General features: G+C 40.9%; 1 protein-coding gene and 1 non-coding gene across 9 annotated transcripts in view; one reads left to right on the forward strand and one right to left on the reverse strand.

Annotated features, from left to right (window-relative positions):
* Positions 1–24,981, forward strand: part of MID2 (midline 2) — a 110,628-nt gene that overhangs the window by 54,891 nt on the left and 30,756 nt on the right. The window lies entirely within an intron of this gene.
* LOC112932094 (U6 spliceosomal RNA) lies at positions 11,025–11,131 on the reverse strand. The gene has a single exon (XR_003237421.1). It is a non-coding gene; the product is annotated as a U6 spliceosomal RNA (small nuclear RNA).

Below are 24,981 nucleotides of genomic sequence, written 5' to 3' on the forward strand. Positions count from 1 at the left end.
GTGCTGAGAAGAAATGAAAATTTAGCACACAAAAAATCCTCAAAAAGAAAAAAAGGATGGTGGGTTTTTTTTCCCTCAAAAAAAAAAAAAAAGTTATAGCTACAAAGAGAGTGATCAAAGGGCAGGCTAATTTTGATGGTTAGAATGAAACAGGGAAACGGAAGGAGCCCTGGCCTTGGGATTAGAAAACCTGGTTTGGGTTGTAACTCCCTCACTTGCTAGCTTATATGACTTTGATAATTTACTTTCACCTCTGGATCTTCACTTCCTCATTCATAAATGCAGACAGGAATGCCTGTCCTATCTATCTCATAAGGTGGTTATTATAGAGATTAAATACAGAGATCAAATCTATTCGAAGAAAGGGTCTCTAGGCTAAACCACAACAAGTGTACAACTCTAACAACTACACAATTGCAGTTAATGGTTTCTGTGATTAACAGTAACAGTATATTAAGCTCTTTGGTATTTCCCAGCAAGTTGAGATTCCTTGTCCTTTGCTTTCTATTTTCTCTAGAAGATTCTGGATTTCCCAAAGTGAGGAACTGAGCCCTGAGTCCTAGGTAGAAAGTAGAGACCCAAAGCAAATTGCACTCTGTGCCCGCTCATGCCCTCACCGTTTATATATAGGTGAATCATGTTAAGAGAAATATCAGGGACAGATCAGTAAAGGGAAAAGAAACCCCCAAAAGGTAGCCTACTGCCTAAGCCAGTGTGATAGTGAGACACACCGATCTACCTACTTTGTCCTAGTGGCAGTGAAGAGAGATTATGATTTATAGGCATTATATACCCAGGAATGCATACATACACACACACACACACACACACACACACACACACACACACACACACGTATATGAGCCTCAGGACTTTTCACCACAAGACAGCATCCATCAGGATAGGATCCCTGGATGAGCCAGTGTAACCTAGGGCCATCTCTGACTCCAGGAATACTTTCATAACACCACACTTTCTGTTCATAGTTTAGACAACTTCCTTTCATCCTTCCTCATCAAAACCACAGGCAGGCTAACTAGTGGATTCCCTGCTGTGTGGAGTAGGGAGTAGATGTAGGGAGGTGCATATTCATCAGTGCATTCACACGAATTTTAATGAGCCTCCAAAGTATAGAGCTATAGTCTGCTGGGAGCTGAGTGTGCAGGACATATGGGTTCCTCTCCCTTAGAGAGCACCGCAGAGGAGACTAAAATGGAATGTAATTATGGTATCATATTTGTATCCATGAGGGAATGTGTTAGATAGCTTTCTTGCTTACATACCTATTTCTTCTCAACTCCACCTAATATCTTTTGGGCTCTGAGCCTGGGGGATTGTGTTAACTATGAGGGAACCCAGAGCAAAACAAAAACAAAAACAAAAACAAAAAACAGATAATAATAAGCTGAGGCCAGCCAAATTTCTTCCTAGCCAAGGATGCGAAATGTAATCAGTGTTGTGTTAGAAATTAGCAGTTGACCTCCCTCCTGGCATCAGCCCCCTGCTCTGAATGCAGGGAGTAGGTGATGGTCTAGCTCCTGGTAGGAAAAGAGGCCATCTTACCTTCTGAGACACAGCAAACCCTATCTAGCTAACTGCATTTGGGAATGAAGTGTAGGGTGTAAGGTGTGAGGAATGAATAAGAAAAGGGACATGGCAATCTCCGAGACAAGTGAATCATGACCCAGTATCTTCTAGAAAGCAAAAGCAGACAAAAAATGAAGAAAATAAACCAGATGATGAAACAGTGCTCAGTTGTTCTGCAGAAACACCCAGGGGGACACCTGATGGGATGAGCACTGGGTGTTTTTCTGTATGTTGGTAAATTGAACATGAATAAAAATTAATTTATAAAAAAAAAAAGAAACACCCAGAAGATATAGTGGTTCTGGCCATAGTAGTCACGGTTGTTGTCATTACAGTAGTAGTTGTAGTAAAAACAAAACAAAACAGAAACGACTATTTGACTACCTGTCACATATCAGAAAATGAATTAAGTGCTTTATTTCTGTTATTTCATTTAATAAGCATGTTCAAAACCCTTTTAGCTAGATGCTAGTATTATCCTCACTTATAGAAGGGCAAATTTGGCCCACTCGCCTAAGACCAAATAAGTGGTTGGTAAGCAGCAGAACCAAGAGGCTAATGTGAGACTGTCTGACTTCAAAGCCCATTCTTTTAATGATTTACAATTTCAATTTTGGTTTTTGGTAGATAAACCCCCACCCCAGGACTCCCAGGGACCTTTCCTAGAGAGCCCCTACACCCCCCTTTCTCTCTTTTTGTCTTTCTCTCTCTGGCTATCCCCACCAAGATAACCTAAGGGCTCTCCTCAGGATCCCCTGACCCCCCTTGGGCTTTTCACCATACAAACCCTTTAGCTCTAGTCTCTGTCCTGACTCATGAGGTAGTTGGGACCACTGGAGATATGTTCTCAAGACAACTTTGTTACCTAGTCATGGAGTTGGGTATTGTTTGGGGGTCACCTTTCTCACTGATACGCTCATATAGAAATCTTCAAGCCCTCATCCTGGGGCTCTTTCCTGGTTTTTCTCTATCTTCTTTCCCTACCCCACTCTTCCACCCCACTTGTAGCTTGGAAGCAATATAGGCCTTTCTTGAGTTATTTATACTCTTCCACTTGGGCCTTTCTTCTAGTGACCATCTGCCTTTTCTGAACATGGAACTAGTTTTTTTTTCCCTTTTGTCATCTGAAGTCCCCTGTCTCAGAAAGGATGATTTCTTTCTCAGAACATGCCCTCCCTGACCTTAACTGTCAGGGTGTGAATATCCCTGGGCTTCCTGTTAGAGATTCTTGGCTCTGTGTGTATACAGGTAGTATCAGGGTGCTAAAGCCATCTCCCAGAAACAAAGGTCTTGGGGAGGAATGCTTATTTCAGACTTGAGTACAAAGAAGGACTAAATGCTCCCCACAGTCTAGTTTATGACTAGAGAAGGCATAATCTTTCACTGGCTTACCCCCACTCTCTTTCCCTTGCATAATTCTGTGCTGGTGAAAGGCAGTGAAAAGCAGGTCTTGGGGAAAGGCCCTGAACTCGAAATCAGGAAGCCTGGGTTCTACCACTTGCTCTGGCACCCAGTAGTTGCATAAACTTGGGCAGAGCACCCTGTATGTACCTCTGTTACACTGCCTACTGTGCTGTATTGCAATTACCTGATTACATCTGGTTTCCTTTGTTGGACTCTCAGCTTCTTGAAAGCACTGGCCATGACTTTGCCACATTCATGACAGAAGCTGCAAGTCCTGACTACTCTTTCTGACTCATTCTGTCCCCCTCTAATCCATTTTCCACTCTGCTGTGGGCATGTGCTCTTTAAAATGCAAAGCCCACATGTCAACCCCCCTACCACAGACCCTTCAATTATTCCTCATCACCATTGAGACAAAGGTTATAAGATAAAGACCCATCATGATCTGGACCCTGCCTATGTCTCCAGCATGCCCCTTTACCCACGTGCACTTTGTACTGTGTTCATTCCATAAATATTTAAGCATATTTCTGCCTTGGGCCAGACACTTGGAGCACAGTGTGAACATAGCCCCTGCCCTCAACTTACACTCTTCTCTGCTGACTGACTACTGCTTATCCTTTAAGACTCACCTCAGGCATCCAGGAAGCAAGGTGAGTCCTTTAAGACTCATCTCCTCCAGGAAGCCATCACTCATGCCCTATACCTTTCTCCTTATCTCCCTAATCTGGTTCAAATGTTTCTCCCCTGTGTACCTGGAGCGCCCCATGCATGATTCCATCATAACACTTCGAGTACCTATTTGTCTCCCCACCAGACTGTAAACTCTAAGAGTGGGAACTGTGTCTTATCCACTTTTTTATACCCAGCACATGGTGTGGTACACAATAGATATTGAGAAAGGATAATTGAATAAACAGTACCCTCTGGTGGCTAGCTGTTATAAGTACAATCTTTTTTTGCATCATTTGAAAGTGAGTAAACCACAGGCAATTACCCAAGAGAGGTCAATTTTTGTTTCTTTTAACATTGGATAAGGAACCATTTCAGAATGTGTGGTCTCCTAGGACCTAGATTGTTCTAACATCTTTCTAAATCTTTCATAATGCATCAGATAATATGTGAATGACAGAAAAATTACCATTTTGAGTAATTGTGTAAAAAGAAAGTGTAATGGAAATTTGTTTCATGCAATGAAGTATAACCTGCTGTACAGTATTTAATTATATCTTTATTTCAGGGCCCACACACCCACATTCACTCATTCAACAAACATTCGATGAGTACCTGGAGTGTGCCATGCACTATTCTAGGTGCTGGGGATAGAGTAGTGAATGAAACAAACTACTTAACCTTAAGCTTACGTTCTGGTTGGTGGAGATACATAATAGCAAATATATTTTATTTTTTTTTAATTTTTATTTATTTATGATAGTCACAGAGAGATAGAGAGAGGCAGAGACACAGGCAGAGGGAGAAGCAGGCTCCATGCACCGGGAGCCCGACGTGGGATTCGATCCTGGGTCTCCAGGATCGCGCCCTGGGCCAAAGGCAGGCGCCAAACCGCTGCGCCACCCAGGGATCCCGCAAATATATTTTTATTAGGGGTTATATGTGCTAGGGATAAAAATAAACTAGGAGAGAGTGACATCACCAAAATGGCAACCTAGGTTGCTCCTGACTTTGCTTCCCCTCACAGAAGAACAATGAACAAGACCCCACTAAGAGAGTCCCAGAATATGGGGGTGAAGCTGAAGCACCCTTTTGCTCCACAGAGACCCAGACAGACTGCATTAGAAGGGTGAGAAGTGGCTACATATTGACCATGTTGCTCCTCCTCTGTCTAGTGCAGCACCATGCAGAGAGGTCTTCCCTGAGCCTCTAGTTCCTCCAGTGGGAAAAGAGAACCCAGTGGGGACACCCATCTCCCCCTGACATTGTGGGTCACATTGTGAGAGCCCCCATTCTGATCTTATGCCATGGGGATTGTAAGGGTATCTTTGAGGCTCAACCCTCTGACTGTGATCCATACATGCAACAACTAGCATATATGGATCTTGGCTCAGATAGTAATCCCAACATCAGCTTTGCTTATCCACAGAATCAAGTTTGGGGGACACTCTAAAGCACTTTGTGGGGTGCAGATCTAGGTTTGGATCCTTAAGTAAGGAGTTTTGCCAGCCCTAGAGCCCCGTTTGTCCAGGCCCAAGCAAGGAGCTGAATCCCAGTCCCACATGCTGTGGAGAGTTTTTTCCAGCCCCATATGGCCAGAAGGGCTGGTGACAATGCCTGGAAGCAGTGAAGCCCAGTTACAATTGAACAGAGAGGCCAGCAGGCAGAGCTGATTGCCCCGAGGGCCAAGCTAGTCCTGGACACGAGGTATTCTGTATATATATAGGCAGAGGGGTTAATTCATAGCTAAGGCTGAGGGTAACTCCTGGCTCATCTCAACTGGAGAGACTGGGAAATTGAGAGTGACCTGGAGCAGCCTCTCCCACTCTTTCCCAGGCAAGGGAGCTGAGACAGCTCCACCCACCATGAAGAGTGTCTTCTGGCTCTTTCTAACTAGAAGGGCTGGACACAATACCTGAAAGCTGTGGAATCCAGTGGCACTCAAGCTGAAAGGCAAGTGGGCAGAACTGGTCATTTCCAGAATAAAGCCAGTGGCCCTACTCAGTCAGAGAACTTGGGGTGTGGGTTGGCTTGAGTTAAGACAACAAAGAGCTTTACTGGCTTTAGAACTGCTTTTCCTGCTGTGCCCAGTGAGGGAATCTAATTCATAGCTCTACTCATCATTGAATAAAACCTTCAGATTGTCTGACCAGGGAACCTAATCAGAGGACATGGGAAGCTGTATAGTCCATTCAACAGCCCTGAGTGTAGTGGCACTTAAATAGAGAGCACAGCTGGTGGGTTCCCTCTTCTGCAGAGCAAAACCAGGGGCCTCACCTGACAAGTGAATCCAGTGCACGTTCAGGCCTGATTCTGTCCCCCCAACAATAAGCTGTGCAGACCCTGGGCCCTGACCTGCTTCCTTGTCAAGGCTGGAAAGCTAATTGATATTCACTAGCCATTAGTGAATAATGCCCAGACCCAGCCATCTAGTAATTCTGACCAAATAATCCAGGCAACAGTGGAGCCTATCCCTCAGCCTCACTTGGGTAGGGAACCAAGCTAGCAGTTCTATCCAACCGTTCCCAGCCAGTGGCAAACCCTCCATTCCTGTCCTCAGAGCCCCAACTATTGCTTCATCCAAAAATAGACCATAACAGTAATCCCCTCTGTCCAAGGACATTGCCAGCAGATGCCCAGAAAACCCAAACTGAGCTGACTAGTGAAGAACTATCTCTGCCAAAGCAAATCTGTGAAATTTGGAAGAGGAGCTCAATTACTTAAATGTACAGATATAAATGTAAAGAATCAAGGATCATTAAAAAGTAGGGAAACATGATACTACCAAAGGAAACTAATAAAGCACTAATTACTGACCCTAAAAGTGAAGATCCAAGAACTGTCAGACAATGCATTTGGAATAATCCTATTAAGGAAGTTTAGTGAACAACTACAAGGAAACACAGATAACTAAGTGAAATCAGGAAAACAGTGCATGAACAAAATGAGAATTTTGTTGAAGAAATAGCAACCATCAAAAAAAGACAAACAGAAATGTTAGAGTTGAAAAATACCATAACTGAACTTAAGAATCCAATAGAGAGGGGCGCCTTGGTGGCTCAATTGGTTGTCTGCCTTTGGCTCAAGTCATGATCCTGGGGTCCTGGGATGGAGCCCTGCATCAGGCATCCTGCTCTATGGGGACTCTGCTTTTCCCTCTCCCTCTGCCTGCCACTCTCCCTGCTTGTGCTCTCTCTGTCAAATAGATAAATAAAATCTTAAAAAAAAATAATAGAGAGTTTTAAAAGTAGGCTTGACTATGTAGAAGAAAGAATCAGTGACGTGGAGGATGGGACATTGTAAATTACCCAGTCAGAGCAGAGGGGGGGAAAAAGCATGAAAAAGTGAGGAAAGTCTATGGGAATTATGGGACAAAATGTAAAGAAACAATAGTCACATTATGGTGAATTATGGGACAATATGAAAAGAAACAACATTCACAATATGGGAATTCCAGAAGGAGAAAAGAAAGAGAAAAGGAAGAAAGTATATTTAAAGCGATAATGGTTGAAAATGTCCCAAACCTGGGGAGAGAAATGTACATCCAGATCTATGAGTTCCAAAAGATCCCAAATAGGTTGAATACAAATAGGATTACAATAAGACAAATGATTAAATTGTCAAAAGTCAAAAGAAAGAATTTTAAAAGCAATGAGAGAAAAAAGAGACACTATGTACAAGGGAACCTGAGTAAGATTGGTGTATTTCTCAACAGAAACTTTTCAGGCCAGAGGAGAATGGAATGACATATTCAAAATATTGGAAAAAATAACTCTCAGGGGTACCTGGTTGGCTCAGTGGTTGAGTGTCTGCCTTTGGCTCAGGTTGTGATCCTGGGGCCCTGGGATTGAACCCCACATTGGGCTCCCCACAGGGAGCCTGCTTCTCCCTCTGCCTATGTCTCTGCCTCTCTCTTTCTGTGTCTCTCATGAATAAATAAATAAAATTTTAAAAATAACTCTCAACCAAGAATCCCATTCCCAGCAAATCTGTTCTTCAGAAACAAAGAAGGGATAAAGATTTTTCTGAAACAAACAAAAGTGAGGGAGTTCATTACCATCAGACCTGCCTTACAGGAAATGCTAACGGGAGTTATTTGACTAGAAGTAAAACTATGCTAACATCATAAAAACATAAAAAGTTAGCATAAATCTCACTGTTAATGGTAGATATATCATCATACTTAGAATCTGTAATATGGTAATAGGTAATAGTCGTGTGTAATTGTGGTATAAAACAGTGGTGTATAATGATACTTACATAAGACCTACATACTTACATATGTACAATACTTACATAATAGTGGTGTATAATAATACTTATAACCCTAGTTTAAAAGTTAAAAAAGAACACAGTAAGAATAACCATAACCATAATAATCTGTTATTAGTTATATAATATTAAAAACATGTAAATTGTAACAATAGTAACCGAAAATGTGAGGGAAGAAGTAAAAGTGTAAAGTTTACAAGTTTTATTCAAGTTAAGATTTTATCAGTTTAAGATAAAGTATTATAAATTTAATATATTTTATGTTTGCCTCATGTTAACCACAAGGGAAAAAAACCCTGTGGTAATTACACAGAAGAACACTATAAAGAAGTCAAAGCATTTTAATACCAAAAGACATCAAAACACACAAAAAGACAGCAGAATAGGGATCCCTGGGTGGCGCAGCGGTTTGGCGCCTGCCTTTGGCCCAGGGCGCGATCCTGGAGACCCGGGATCGAATCCCACATCGGGCTCCTGGTGCATGGAGCCTGCTTCTCCCTCTGCCTGTGTCTCTGCCTCTCTCTCTCTCTCTGTGACTATCACAAATAAATAAAAAAATTAAAAAAAAAAAAAGAACATTATAATTTAAAAAAAAAAAAAAAAGACAGCAGAATAAGAAACAAAGAAAAGGGGCTCTGTGAAACAACCAGAAAATATTTTTTAAAAATGGCAATAGTAAGTCCTTACCTATCAATAATTAATTGAAATGTAAATGGATTAAATTATTCAGTTAAAAGACAAAAATCGTCTGAATGGATAAAAAAAATTCAAAAACATGATGTCTATAAGAGACTCACTTTAGCCTTAAAGACACATAGACTGAGAGTGAAGGGATGGAAAAAGACATTTCAAAAAAAAAAAAGGTAAATGTAGCTGTAATTATATCAGACAATATAGACTTTAAAAATGGTAGAAAGAGACAAAGAAGGTATTATATAAAGATAAAGGGATCAACATATCAAGAAGATATAACATTTGTAAATGTTTATGTGCCCAGCATTGGAGCATAAATATATAAAGCAAAAACTAACAGAGCTAAAAGGAGAAATGAATAGTAATACAATAATAGCTGGGAACTCTAATACTTTTAACAATGGGTAGATCATTTAGACAGAGAATCAATAAAGAAACAGCATATTTGAACAACATTATAGAAAAATGGGCCTGATAGACATATACAGAACATTATATCCACAGCAGCAGAATACACATTCTTCTCAAGTGCACATGGAACATTTTTTACCTAGGCCATATGTTAGCCCACAAAACAAGTCTTAGAAAATTCAAGAAGATTGAAACCATACCAGGTATCTTCTCTAACCATGATGGCATGAAGCTAAAAATCAACAAAAAGAGGGAAACTGGAAAATTCATAAGCACATGGAAATTAAACAATGCTCTCCTGAACAACCAATGGATCAAAGAAGAAATTAAAGGGGGAAATAAAAAGTTCCTTGAGACAAACAAAAATGGAAATAAAACTGTAAAAATGTATAGGATGCAATAACAACAGTTCTAAGAGGGAAGTTCATAGCAGTAAAGGTCTACATTTAAGAAGCAAGAAAGATTCCAAATAAAATACCTGACTCTACACCTTAAAGAACGAACAATGTTCTTTTTTAACAATGAAAAAAAAAAAAAAAGAACAAACCATGCCCAAAGTTAGCAGAAGAAAGGGAATAATAAAGACTGGGGCAGAAATCAATGAAATGGAGAACAGAAAGACAATAGAACATTGTCTTTTTTTTTTATTTATGATAGTCACACAGAGAGAGAGAGAGAGGCAGAGACACAGGCAGAGGGAGAAGCAGGCTCCATGCACCGGGAGCCTGATGTGGGATTCGATCCCGGGTCTCCAGGATCGCGCCCTGGGCCAAAGGCAGGCGCCAAACCGCTGCGCCACCCAGGGATCCCTAGAACATTGTCTTAATGTTAATAGAAAATATTAACCAAACTAAGCATTTGTTCTTTGAAAGGATAAACAAATTTACAAATCTTTAGCCAGAGTAACCAAGGAAAAAAGAGAAAGGACCCAAATCAACAAAATTACAAATGAAAAAGAAGACATTACAACAGGAATTTGAAGGATCCTAAGAGCCTACTGTGAACAACTATGGGTCAACAAACTGGACAACCTAGAAGAGATGAAGAAAACTTTGGAAACATACAATTTACCAAGACTCAATCAGGAAGAAATCTGAATAGACCAGTTACTAGTAAGGCAATTGAATAAATAATTTAAAATCTCCTAACACACACAAAAAACCCCTCAGGACCAAATGGCTTTACTGGTGAATTTTACTAAATATTTAAAGAAGAGTTAATGCTTATTCTCAAACTATTGTAAAAATTTCAAGAGGAGGGAACACCTCCAAACTCATTTTATATGGCCAGTATTATCCTTATACCAAAACTAGAAAAGAAAACTACAGGTCAATATCTCTGATGAATATAGATGTAAAAATTCCTGATAAAGTACTAGCAAACCAATCTCAAGAGCACATTAAAATGATCATACACCGTGATCAAGTGGGATTTACCCCTGGGATATAAGGATAGTTCAACATTTGCAAATCAGTCTGTGTGATATATCACATTAATAGAATGAAAGAAAAGAAAAGAATTACACGATCATCTCAATGTATGCAGAAAAAGCATTTGACAAAATTCAACATCCATTCATGATAAAAAATTCTTAACAAATGAGGCATAGAAGGAACATATCTCAACATAATAAAGGGTATATATGACAAGACCACAGCTAACATCATATCCAGTGATGAATATTTGAAAGCTTTTCCTTTAAGATCAGGACCAAGACAAGGGTACCACTCTCAGAACTCCTATGCAACATAGTACTAGAAGTCCTAGCTAGAGCAATCAGGCAAGAAACAGAAAAGGTATCAGAATTGGAAAGGAAGCAAAATTGTCTGTATTTGCAGATGACATGAGTTTATGTATAGAAAATCCTAAGTCTTAACCAAAAAACTCTTAGATCTAATTAATAAATTCAGTAAAGTTGCAGGATATAAAATTAACATGAATATTAGTATTTCTATACATTAACAATGAATTTTCTTTCTTTTTTAAAAAATATGGAACGCTTCACGAATTTGCGTGTCATCCTTGCACAAGGGCCATGCTAATCTTCTCTGTATTGTTCCAATTTTAGTATATGTGCTGCCGAAGTGAGCACAACAATGAATTTTCTAAAAGAGAAATAAATTGATGCCATTTATAATAGCATCAAAAATAATACTTATTGGGCAGCCCCGGTGGCACAGCAGTTTAGCACCGCCTGCAGCTAGGGGTGTGATCCTGGAGACCCAGGATCGAGTCCCACTTCGGGCTCCCAGCGTGGAGCCTGCTTCTCCCTCTGCCTGTGTTTCTGCCTCTCTCTCTCTCTCTCTCTCTCTCTCTGTTGTCTCAATAAATAAAATCTTTAAAAAATAATAATAATACTTATGAATAAATTTAAGGAAAAAGATTTCTACTCTGAAAACTATAAGACATTGATAAAATAAATAGAAGAAACAAATAAATTTAAAAAGTGTCCCATTTTCATGGATTGGAAGAATTAATATTGTTAAAATGTAAGTACTACCAAAAGCCATCTATAAATTCAATGCAGTTTCTACTAAGATTCCAATGACATTATTTACCAAAGTAGAAAAAACCTCCTAAAATTTATATGGAATGACAAGAGACCCCAAGTAGCCAAAGAAATTCTAAGTAAAGGGATGCCTGGGTGGGCCAGCGGTTGAGCATCTGCCTTTGGCTCAGGGCATGATCCTAGAGTCCCGGGTTCAAGTTCCGCATCAGGCCTCTGGCATGGAGCCTGCTTCTCCCTCTGCCTATGTCTCTGCGCCTCTCTCTCTCTCTCTCTCTCTCTCTCTCTCTCTCTGTCTCTCATGAATAAATAAATAAAATCTTAAAAAAAAGAAAGTCTAAGAAAGAAGAAGAAACTAGGAGGCATCACATGTCCTGATTTGAAGCTAGACTATAAAGTCATAGTCATCAAAAACAGTATGGCACTCGCATAAAAACAAATAGACCAATGAAACAGACTTGAGAGCCCAGATATAAACCGAAGCATATACAGTAAACTAAAACTTGACAGAGAGCCAAAAATACCCAATGGAGAAGACAGTGTTTTCAATAAATGGTGCTGAGATAAATGGATATTCATATGTAGAAGAGTCTTATGCTACTCAAAAATTAACTGAATAGGGGCACCTAGGTGGCTCAGTTAGTTAAGTATACAACTCTTGATTTCAGCTCAGGTCATGATCTCAGGGCTGTGAGCTTGAGCTTCTGTTGGGCTTCACACTGGGTGGACATGGAGCCTGTTTAAGATTCTTTCTCTCCCTCTTCTGCCCCTCTCCCCTCTATCTCCCTTTCTAAAAAAGTTAACCCCAAATAGATTAAAGACTTAAATGTAAGATCTGAAAGCAGGAAACTCCTACAAGAAAACACAGGAATGAAGCTCCTTGATATGTATACTTATGACTTTATTTTTTTTGGATATGACATCTAAAGTACAAGCAACAAAATATAAAACAAGTGGGATTGCATCAAAGTAAAAAGTTCTACATAACAAAATAAGCCATGAACAAAGTGAAAAACAACATACCGAATGGGAAAAAGTATTTGCAAAACGTGTATCTGATAAGAGGTTAATAACCAAAATACAGAAGGAAGGGGTAAGATGGCAGAAGAGTGGGGTCCCCAAGTCACCTGTCCCCACCAAAACCTAGATAACCCTCAAATAATCCTGAAAACCTATGAATTCGGCCTGAGATTTAAAGAGAGAACAGCTGGAACGCTACAGTGAGAAGAGTTCGCGCTTCTATCAAGGTAGGAAGACGGGGAAAAAGAAATAAAGAAACAAAAGGCCTCGGAGGGGGAGGGGCCCCGCGAGGAGCTGGGCTAAGGCCCCGGGGCGAGTGTCCCCAGGACAGGAGAGCCCCGTCCCGGCGAAGCAGGAGCTGCACCAACCTTCCCTGGCAGAAAGGCGCTCGCAGGGAGTTAGAGCAGGACCCCAAAAGGGGCGGGGATGCCCTCAGGCTCCCTGGGACACTAACAGACACCTGCGCCCCGGGGAGAGTGCGCCAGCTCCATAAAGGGCTGCAGCGCACGGCGGGACCCGGAGCAGCTCGGAGGGGCTCGGGCGGCAGCTCTGCGGAGGGGGCTGCGCGGTCCGGGAGCGTGAATCCAACAGCGCAGGCCCCGGGAGCACTGGGCGCCGGGACACAGCCCAGGATCCGGCCCCACCCCGGGACAGGCAGAGGCCAGGAGGGCCCAGGACAGCAAGGACGCTCCTGCCCCGAGCTGAGCCGATCAGCGGCTCCGCCCCCGGAGCATCCAGGCCCCTGCAGACGGAGAGCTCTGTAGTTACTGTGGGAGCTGAATCCAGAGCTCCAGAGCTGGACCCGCCACTGTGGTTGTTCCTCCTGGGGCCTCACGGGGGTAAACAACCCCCACTGAGCCCTGCACCAGGCAGGGGACAGAGCAGCTCCCCCAAGTGCTAATACCTGAAAATCAGCACAACAGGCCCCTCCCCCATAAGACCAGCTAGACAGAAAAGTTCCAGGGGAATTCAAGAGACTTAAAATATACAGAATCAGAAGATACTCCCCAGTGTTTTGTTTTGTTTTTTCTTTGTTTTGTTTTTGTTTTGCTTTTGTTTTTTTGCTTTTGATTTCTGTTTGCTTCCCCCACCCTTTTTTTCCTTTCCTTTTCTTCTCTTTTTTTTTCTTTTTTTCTCCCTTTTTTCTTTTTTCTGTTTCTCTTTTCTTTCCTTCTCTCTCTTTTTCTCCTTTTTCCAATACAACTTGTTTTTGGCCACTCTGTACTGAGCAAAATGACTAGAAGGAAAACCTCACCTCAAAAGAAAGAATCAGAAACAGCCCTCTCTCCCACAGAGTTACAAAATCTGGATTACAATCCAATTCAGAAAGCCAATTCAGAAACACTATTATAAAGCTACTAGTGGCTCTAGAAAAAAGCATAAAGGACTCAAGAGACTTCATGACTGCAGAATTTAGATCTAATCAGGCAGAAATTAAAAATCAATTGAATGAGATGCAATCCAAACTATAAGTCCTAACGACGAGGGTTAACGAGGTGGAAGAACGAGTGAGTGACATAGAAGACAAGTTGATGGCAAAGTGGGAAACTGAGGAAAAAAGAGACAAACAATTAAAAGACCATGAGGATTGATTAAGGGAAATAAATGACAGCCTGAGGAAGAAAAACCTACGTTTAATTGGGGTTCCCGAGGGCGCCGAAAGGGACAGAGGGCCAGAATATGTATTTGAACAAATCATAGCTGAAAACTTTCCCAATCTGGGAAGGGAAACAGGCATTCAGATCCAGGAAATAGAGAGATCCCCCCCTAAAATCAATAAAAGCCGTTCAACACCTCGACATTTAATAGTTAAGCTTGCAAATTCCAAAGATAAAGAGAAGATCCTTAAAGCAGCAAGAGACAAGAAATCCCTGACTTTTATGGGGAGGAATATTAGGGTAATGGCAGACCTCTCCACAGAGACCTGGCAGGCCAGAAAGGGATGGCAGGATATATTCAGGGTCCTAAATGAGAAGAACATGCAACCAAGAATACCTTATCCAGCAAGGCTCTCATTCAGAATGGAAGGAGAGATAAAGAGCTTCCAAGACAGGCAGGAACGGAAAGAATATGTGACCTCCAAACCAGCTCTGCAAGAAATTTTAAGGGGGAACTCTTAAAATTCCCCTTTAAGAAGAAGTCCAGTGGAACAATCCACAAAAACAAGGACTGAATAGATATCATGATGACCCTAAACTCATATCTTTCAATAGTGACTCTGAACGTGAATGGGCTTAATGACCCCATCAAAAGGCGCAGGGTTTCAGACTGGATAAAAAAGCAGGACCCATCTATTTGCTGTCTACAAGAGACTCATTTTAGACAGAAGGACACCTACAACCTGAAAATAAAATGTTGGAGAACCACTTACCATTCAAATGGTCATCAAAAGAAAGCAGGGGTAGCCATCCTTATATCAGATAAACTAAAATTTACCCCGAAGACTGTAGTGAGAAATGAAGAGGGACACTATATCATACTTAAAGGATCTATCCAACAAGAGGACTTAACAATCCTCAATATATATGCCCCGAATGTGGGAGCTGCCAAATATATCAATCAATAACCAAAGTGAAGAAATACTTAGATAATAATACACTTATACTTGGTGACTTCAATCTAGCGCTTTCTACACACGATAGGTTTTCTAAACACAACATCTCCAAAGAAACGAGAGCTTTAAATGATACACTGGACCAGATGGATTTCACAAATATCTACAGAACTTTACATCCCAACTCAACTGAATACACATTCTTCTCAAGTGCACATGGAACTTTCTCCAGAATAGACCACATACTGGGTCACAAATCGGGTCTGAACCGATACCAAAAGATTGGGATCGTCCCCTGCATATTCTCAGACCATAATGCCTTGAAATTAGAACAAAATCACAACCAGAAGTTTGGAAGGACTTCAAACACGTGGAGGTTAAGGACCATCCTGCTAAAAGATGAAAGGGTCAACCAGGAAATTAAGGAAGAATTAAAAAGATTCATGGAAACAAATGAGAATGAAGATACAACCATTCAAAATCTTTGGGATGCAGCAAAAGCAGTCCTGAGGGGGAAATATATCGCAATACAAACATCCATTCAAAAACTGGAAAGAACTCAAATACAAAAGCTAGCCTTACACCTAAAAGAGCTAGAGAAAAAACAGCAAATAGATCCTACACCCAGCAGAAGAAGGGAGTTAATAAACTCAAGACCAGAAGAACTGTGAAACAGATCAACAAAACCAGGAGTTGGTTCTTTGAAAGAATTAATAAGATAGATAAACCATTAGCCAGCCTTATTAAAAAGAAGAGAGAGAAGACTCAAATTAATAAAATCATGAATGAGAAAGGAGAGATCACTACCAACACCAAGGAAATACAAACGATTTTAAAAACATATTTTGAACAGCTATACACCAATAAATTAGGCAGTCTAGAAGAAATGGACGCATTTCTGGAAAGCCACAAACTACCAAAACTGGAACAGGAAGGAATAGAAAACCTGAACAGGCCAATAACCAGGGAGGAAATTGAAGCAGTCATCAAAAACCTCCCAAGACACAAGAGTCCAGGGCCAGATGGCTTCCCAGGGGAATTCTATCAAACGTTTAAAGAAGAAACCATAGCTATTCTACTAAAGCTCTTTGGAAAGATAGAAAGAGATGGAGTGCTTCCAAATTCGTTCTATGAGGCCAGCATCACCTTAATTCCAAAACCAGACAAAGACCCCACCAAAAAGGAGAATTACAGACCAATTTCCCTGATGAACATGGATGCAAAAATTCTCAACAAGATACGAGCCAATAGGATCCAACAGTACATTAAGAAAATTATTCACCACGACCAAGTAGGATTTATTCCCGTGATACAAGGCTGGTTCAACACTCGTAAAACAATCAACGTGATACATCACATCAGCAAGAGAAAAACCAAGAACCATATGATCCTCTCATTAGATGCAGAGAAAGCATTTGACAAAATACAGCATCCATTCCTGATCAAAACTCTTCATAGTGTAGGGATAGAGGGAACATTCCTCAACATCTTAAAAGCCATCTACGAAAAGCCCACAGCAAATATCATTCTCAATGGGGAAGCACTGGGAGCCTTTCCCCTAAGATCAGGAGCAAGACAGGGATGTCCACTCTCACCACTGCTGTTCAACATAGTACTGGAAGTCCTCGCCTCAGCAATCAGACAACAAAAAGACATTAAAGGCATTCGAATTGGCAAAGAAGAAGTCAAACTCTCCCTCTTCGCCGATGACATGATACTCTACATAGAAAACCCAAAAGCCTCCAGCCCAAGATTGCTTGAACTCATACAGCAATTTGGCAGCGTGACAGGATACAAAATCAATGCCCAGAAGTCAGTGGCATTTCTATACACCAACAATGAGACTGAAGAAAGAGAAATTAAGGAGTCAATCCCATTTACAATTGTACCCAAAAGCATAAGATACCTAGGAATAAACCTAACCAAAGAGGTAAAGGACCTCTACCCTAAAAACTGTAGAATGCTTCTGAAAGAAATTGAGGAAGACACAAAGAGATGGAAAAATATTCCATGCTCATGGATTGGCAGAATTAATATTGTGAAAATGTCAATGTTACCCAGGGCAATTTACACATTTAATGCAATCCCTATCAAAATACCATAGACTTTCTTCAGAGAGTTAGAACAAATTATTTTAAGATTTGTGTGTAATCAGAAAAGACCCTGGATAGTCAGGGGAATGTTACAAAAGAAAACCACAGCTGGGGGCATCACAATGCCAGATTTCAGGTTGTACTACAAAGCTGTGGTCATCAGGCACAAAAACAGACACAAAGATCAATGGAACATTATAGAGAATCCAGAAGTGGACCCTCAACTTTTTGGTCAAATAATATTCAACAAAACAGGAAAGACTATTCACTGGAAAAAAGACAGTCTCTTCAATAAATGGTGCTGGGAAAATTGGACATCCACATGCAGAAGAATGAAACTAGACCACTCTCACCACACACAAAGATAAACTCAAAATGGATGAAAGATCTAAATGTGAGACAAGAATCCATCAAAATCCTAGAGGAGAACACAGGCAACACCCTTTTTGAACTCGGCCACAGTAACTTCTTGCAAGATGCATCCACGAAGGCAAAAGAAACAAAAGCAAAAATGAACTATTGGGACTTCATCAAGATAAGAAGCTTCTGCACAGCAAAGGATACAGTCAACAAAACTAAAAGACAACTTACAGAATGGGAGAAGATATTTGCAAATGACGTATCAGATAAAGGGCTAGTATCCAAGATCTATAAAGAACTTAGTAAACTCAACACCAAAGAAACAAACAATCCAATCATGAAGTGGGCAAAAGACATGAACAGAAATCTCTCAGAGGAAGACATACACATGGCCAACATGCACATGAGAAAATGCTCTGCATCACTTGCCATCAGGGAAATACAAATCAAAACCACAATGAGATACCACCTCACACCAGTGAGAATGGGGAAAATTAACAAGGCAGGAAACAACAAATGTTGGAGAGGATGCAGAGAAAAGGGAACCCTCTTGCACTGTTGGTGGGAATGTGAAATGATGCAGCCACTCTGGAAAACCGTGTGGAGGTTCCTCAAAGAGTTAAAAATATACCTGCCCTACAGCCCAGCAATTGCACTGTTGGGGATTTACCCCAAAGGTACAGATGCAATGAAACACCGGGACACCTGCACCCTGATGTTTCTAGCAGCAATGTACAATAGCCAAACTGTGGAAGGAGCCTCGGTGTCCATCGAAAGGTGAATGGATTAAGAAGATGTGGTTTATGTATACAATGGAATATTACTCAGCCATTAGAAATGACAAATACCCACCATTTGCTTCAACGTGGATGGAACTGGAGGGTATTATGCTGAGTGAAATAAGTCAATCAGAGAAGGACAAACATTATATGTTCTCATTCATTTGGAGAATATAAATAATAGTGAAAGGGAATAGAAGGGAAGGGAGAAGAAATGGGTAGGAAATATCAGAAAGGGAGACAACATAAAGACTCCTAACTCTGGGAAACGAACTAGGGGTGATGGAAGGGGAGGAGCGCGGGGGGTGGGGGTGAATGTGTAGCGGGCACTGAGGGGGGCACTTGATGGGATGAGCACTCGGTCTTATTCTGTATGTTGGCAAATTGAACACCAATAAAAAAAATAAATTTATTATTAAAAAAATAACCAAAATCCATAAAGAACTCATCCAACTCCATAGCAGAAAACCAAATAACCCAATTGTAAAAGAGATAAAGGACCTGAATAGACATTTTTCCAAAGAAGATGCACAAATACACAAAAGGGCAGCCTCTACATCAAAAGACACACCATTTTACTAGTCACTAGGGAAATATAAATTAAAACCACAATGAGGGGGGCACCTGAGTGGCTCAGTCAGTTAAACATCTGCCTTCGGCTCAGGTCATGATCCTGGGGTCCTGGGATTGAGCCCAGCATCTAGCTTCCTGCTTAGCTTCTTCTTCTCCTCTCCACTCATGCTCTTTCTTGCTATCTCTGTCTCTCTTTCTCAAATAAATAAATAAAATCTTAAAAAACCCACAATGAGATATTACCTCATGACTATTAGAGTAACCATCATCAAAAAGATGAGGTGACAAATGTTGGCATGGATGTGGAGAAATGGCAACCCTCTGTGCACTCTTGGAGGGATTATAAATTGGTGCTGCCACTATGGAAAACAGTATGGAGGATCCTCAAACATTTAAAAGTACAACTATCATTGTGATTCAGATATATTCTGGAAATACATGCAAAAGGAATGAAAACCCTACCTCAAAAATAGATCTACACCCCCTCCCCCATGTTCATAACAGCATTATTTACAGTAGCCAAGACATGGAAACAACCTAAGAGCCCATCAGTGGATGAATGGGTAAAGAAGTTGTGGTATATAATACAATATAATGTTATTCAGCCATTAAAAACCCCGAGGATGGGATCCCTGGGTGGCGCAGCGGTTTGGCGCCTGCCTTTGGCCCAGGGCGTGATCCTGGAGACCCGGGGTCGAATCCCATGTCGGGCTCCCGGTGCATGGAGCCTGCTCCTCCCTCTGCCTGTGTCTCTGCCTCTCTCTCTCTCTCTGTATGACTATCATAAAAAAAAAAAAACCCGAGGAAATCCTAACATTCGTTAAAACACAGATGGACCTTGAAGGCATTACAGGAAGTGAATTAGGCAGAGAAAAATACACACTATCTGATCTCCCTTCTATATGGTATCTTAAAAAGTCCTAAACACATAGAAAAAGAGATAAGAAATGTGGTTACCAGAGGCAGGGGCTGGGGGCAAGGGAAATTAGAGAATGGTGGTCAAAAGGTCCAAACTTCCAGTTGTAAGGTAAGTAAGTACTAGGGATGTGATGTGATGTACAACATAATGACTAGAGCTAATACTTCTGTCTGATGTATAAAAAAATAAAAAGTCCTATGAGCTTTCATCACAAGAAGAAAGGTTTTCTTTTTCCTTTTTTTCTTTTCTTGTTACTCTATCTAAATGAGAAGATGGATCTTAGCTGAACCTATTGGGGTAATTACATATATTTCACAATATATGTAAATCAAAACATCATGTTGGTGTGCCATAAATGTCTACAGTGATATATGTCAATTATTTCCCAATCAAACTAGAACAAATTTTAAAAAACAAACTAGAACAAATTAAACTAGGATATAGAGTAGGGTGTGAAAGAAGATGCCACTTGAGCAAAGGCTTGAATATATATTAGTTATAACTTCAGAAAACTATATAAATGTTGGTTCACCAGACCTGCCATAGAAGTTGCTAAATAACACAGAGTTCCCACATATGATTCACCTACTCTTCCCCAATGTTAACATCTAACATTACCACATAACTACCACAACCAGGAAACTGTCACTGGTATAATATTCTGTTAAGCAAACTACAGACCTCAGTCAAATTTCACCATTTTTCACATGCCCTCAACCTTTTGGTAATTCCATGAATTTTATCACATATATAGATTTGTGTAATTGCCATCATAATTAGAACAATATAGCTTCATCACCCCAAAGAACCTCGTTTTTGCTACCTGTATAGTCACATATGCCCCCTGGCAACCACTGATCTGTTCTTCATCAATAATAATTGTATAATTTCTGGAATGTTATGTACATGGAAATATACAGTATGTAGCATATTATAATTTGCTTATGTCGCTCATCATCATTCACCTGAGATCCATTCATGTTGTGGTGTGTATCAATAATTTTTTAATTTTTAATTTTTTTTACATTTTATTTATTTATTCGAGAGGCGCACAGAGAAAGGGAGAGACATAGGCAGAGAGAGAAGCAGGCTCCCTCCGGGGAGCCTGATGTGAGACTTGATCCCAGGACCCTGGGATCACGCTCTGAGCCAAAGGCAGATGCTCAACCAGTAAGCCACCCACATGCGTCCTAGTTTTTAAAATTTTTTTATTGCTGATGTTCCACAATTTGTTTATCCATGCCCCCACTGAAGAGCATTTCAGCTTTTTCCAGTTTTGGGCTAAAACATATAAAAGTGTTATGTACATTCATGTACTTTTTGTGTATGCATAAATTCATATTTCTATGGTGAAATCTAGAGTATTATATTTTTAGAGGGGTTTATAAGCAAGTGCTGTGCTTTACAAAATGAACAGTAGAGTGGAAAGAACACAAAAGAAACGACTTCAGCCTTGCTCTGTCATTGATCAGTGGTATAATGTTAGGTAAGCCGATCTCTATAGGACTGAAATTCTATCTGTAAAGTGAGAGGTTAGGAACCTATGATTTCTTTAGTCTTTTCTTTATCTTTTTTTTTTTTTTTTGAGAGAAAGAGAGAGCCCGCGAGTAGAGGGGCAAAGGGAGAAGGAGAGAATCTTAAGCAATCTCCACACCCAACACAGAGCGCAGTGTGGCACTCAATCTCACAATCCTGAGATCGTGACCTGAGCTGAAATCAAGAGTCGGGCACTTAACCAACTGAGCCACCAAGGTGCCCTTTTTTAAAGATTTTAATTATTTATTCATGAGAGACACACAGAGAGAGGCAGAGATATAGGCAGAGGGAGAAGCAGGCTCCCTGTGGGGAGCCTGATGCAGGACTCGACCCCAGGACCCTGGGATCACAACCTGAGCCAAAGGCAAATGCTTAACCACTGAGCCACCCAGGTGACCTCAGGTGCCCCTATTTAGTCTTTTCTACATCTAACAGTTCTGTGGTTCTTTTTTTAAAAAAAAGATTTTATTTATTTATTCATGAGAAACACACACACACACACACACAGAGGCAGAGACACAGGCAGAAGGAGAAGCAGGCTCCATGCAGGGAGCCCGACATGGGACTGGATCCCGGGTCTCCAGGATCACATCCTGGGCTGAAGGTGGTGCTAAACCGCTGAGCCACCCAGGCTGCCCAGTTCTGTGGTTCTGAAGAGAGAGAAAGGAGGTTTCTACCATTTCATTTGGGATTTGTAACCATACACATAGAATACCAGCTACAAGCCTAGATTATATCTCTCCCACTTTTTTTTGTGCATGTTCTAAACAGCTATCTTTCATGGAAAGAGAATATGTGGATGAAAGTAACTAATCTTAATGTTACAAAGGAGGTCTGATCCCTGAAGAGAAAGGACTCTAAAACTAACACAGAATTGCCACATGGCACAGGGTCACTCTTTAGTCTTATAAGTGGAGCACACTGTCCTCTCCCTCTTTTGCCAATATTTTTATCAGTTAAACTCAGGGTAAAATAAACACAGAATATGTGTGTGTCCATATATGTGTATGTGTATTTTGTGTATTTTCTAAATGTTACATTATATGCATTTATACTGTATATTTTTTCAAAAGTCAGGAGGTAACTACACAAAATGTTTGCAATGGTTAAGTCTGAGGGGTTTGATTATCTTGAGAGACAATTCTGAGGGGAAAAGAAGCATGTGTATGAGCAGTCTCTCTGCTTCTCTCTCTCTCTCTCTCTCTCTCTCTCTCTCTCTCTCCTACACACACACACACACAGGTTAAAATCATGGACAAGAGCCAGACTACCTGGCTACAAATCCTGGTTCTGCCAGGTACTAGTTATTTGATCTTGGGCAAGTGACCTAACCTCTATGTCTCTCAGATTCTTCTGTAGAATGGCAATGATATTCATAGTGCCAACTTTAGAGGGTTAATAAGATATGCAAATGAATTAAAATATATGAAGCAATTTGAACAGTGCCTATTGCAGGAAGCACGTCTGTCAACTGAATGTCTGTGTCTGTCACTTCTGGAGATGGCCTGGCTGCCACCTCCCCATCCACCTGGCTTCAAACTGCAACAGTCCCATACTCCACCGCCTCTACCACTAGAACTCCTCACCCACTCCTCTGCCAAAAAAATTAACTTAGGTTCTGAGGTAGTAGATTGCTTAACTCTGCCTCCTTAATTTTTTTTCCTCCTAAACTGTAGTTATTCTAGTCCAAGGGACTAAAAACCCTATTAATAATTTGGCATACCCGCAAGACCTTTAAAAGTGATTGCCTCTACCCTCAAGTCTAAAGAAACAGATAAAATCCATTTGAAAAACAGCCCTACTTCATTTAGTTCTTTTTAACGTTAAGCTGGCAGAACTGTCTTTGAAATGTTACATTATTTTGCGTTAGAAAACAAAATAAGGGATCCCTGGGTGGCGCAGCGGTTTGGCGCCTGCCTTTGACCCAGGGCGCGATCCTGGAGACCCGGGATCGAATCCCACATCAGGCTCCTGGTGCATGGAGCCTGCTTCTCCCTCCGCCTGTGTCTCTGCCTCTCTCTCTCTCTCTGTGACTATCATAAATAAATAAAAAATTAAAAAAAATTTAAAAAAAAAAAAAAAGAAAACAAAATAAAAAGAAAGATGGTCTTATTTTCCTCTTTGTTTTATGCATTTGAACATTCCTCATACAAAGGGCCGAGATGGTGGTGATGGTGGTGATGGTGGTGCGTGCGTGTCTGATATCCTCCTAGTGTGATCTGAATTAATACCTTAGCTTAGATGCCGCCATAGTAGGTACTACATCTGCTTTCATAAACGTTGTGGTTTCTTTTTTTTTCCCCCAGGTTTGTTGAGATAATAATCGCCATTTAACATGGTGTAAGTTTAAAGTGCATAATGTGGTGATTTGATATACACATATATTACAGAATGGTTACCACGGTAAGGTTAATTAACATGTTCACCAACCTCACATAGTTATCTCCTTTTGTCAGTGTGGTGAGAACATGTAGGATCTACTATTCTCTTAGCAGTTTTCAAGTGTACAATACAGCCTTATGAACTGTAATCAAGGAATATAATAAAGCTGAGCTTGTAGAAACAGGGAGAACATCACATTCTCTTGAACACATCGTTTTCAGAGAGTAGTGAATTCTTTGCAACACCAAAAGGTGACAAGGCTGTCTGTAACAACCCATTGAAAATCCATCCGAGGTCCAGTTTACCTCCCACCTTTGCTTCTCATCTCCTTCGCTCAGAGACTTTGCAGGCTGATACAGCCCACCTGAGCCTGTTTTCTTGGGTGTTTGGAGAATCTTAGAAGGCAGGGCTGGTGGTCACCTTCTCTGTCAGGAGCAATAATGGGGAGTTGAGAAGTTTGTCGCGCCCTCCCAATTCTTCGAGTACCCTGCCGGCTTTTCCTATTCCCCTAGCTCTTGGACAAGAGTGTTAACCAATGATGGTTAAGGCATTACTGTAGTTTGAAGATCCTGACATCTTTCTTACCCAGGTACAACCAAAGCCTCAAAATGACAGTGTGGCTCTCTGTCCTCCAGAATGGACCTGCAACCTCTGTTTCTAGCCGTATTTCCCTCCCTTGCACCTGTCAGGCTGATCTGCTTTATCCAAACATCCTCTAACTCTCCTGGCTCTGCTTTTGTTCATGCTCTTCACAGCATTCTCAGAATTCTCTCTCTTTAGGGGCATCTGTGTGGCTCAGTGGTTGAGCATTTCCCTTTGGCTTAGGTTGTGATCCTGGGATCCTGGGGTTGAGTCCCTCATCAGGCTCCTTGTGGAGAGCCTGCTTCTCCCTCTGCCTATGTCTCTGCCTCTCTCTGTGTCTCTCATGAATGAATAGATAAAATCTTTTAAAAAAAAAAAGAATTCTTTCTCTTTAAACCTCATTTCTGCGTGCCCAAGTCCAGCTCATCCTTGAAGACCAGCGCAGCTACACAAAACCTTCCCTAACCAACCCCCCTTTGCCACAGGAAAAATTAGTTTTCTCTATGCCCACACAGAGCTTTGTGTCCTGTTTATATTGCTAGTTTTGCTCTTCCTTTAATTGTAATTAGCAGAATTCACCCTCCTCTCCTCCAGTAAGACTTGAAGTGCCTCGAAGGCAGAAGCTGAGTCTTTTTCCT

This window comes from Vulpes vulpes, chromosome X, assembly GCF_048418805.1.
Source record: "Vulpes vulpes isolate BD-2025 chromosome X, VulVul3, whole genome shotgun sequence".
Taxonomy (NCBI): Eukaryota; Metazoa; Chordata; class Mammalia; order Carnivora; family Canidae; genus Vulpes; species Vulpes vulpes.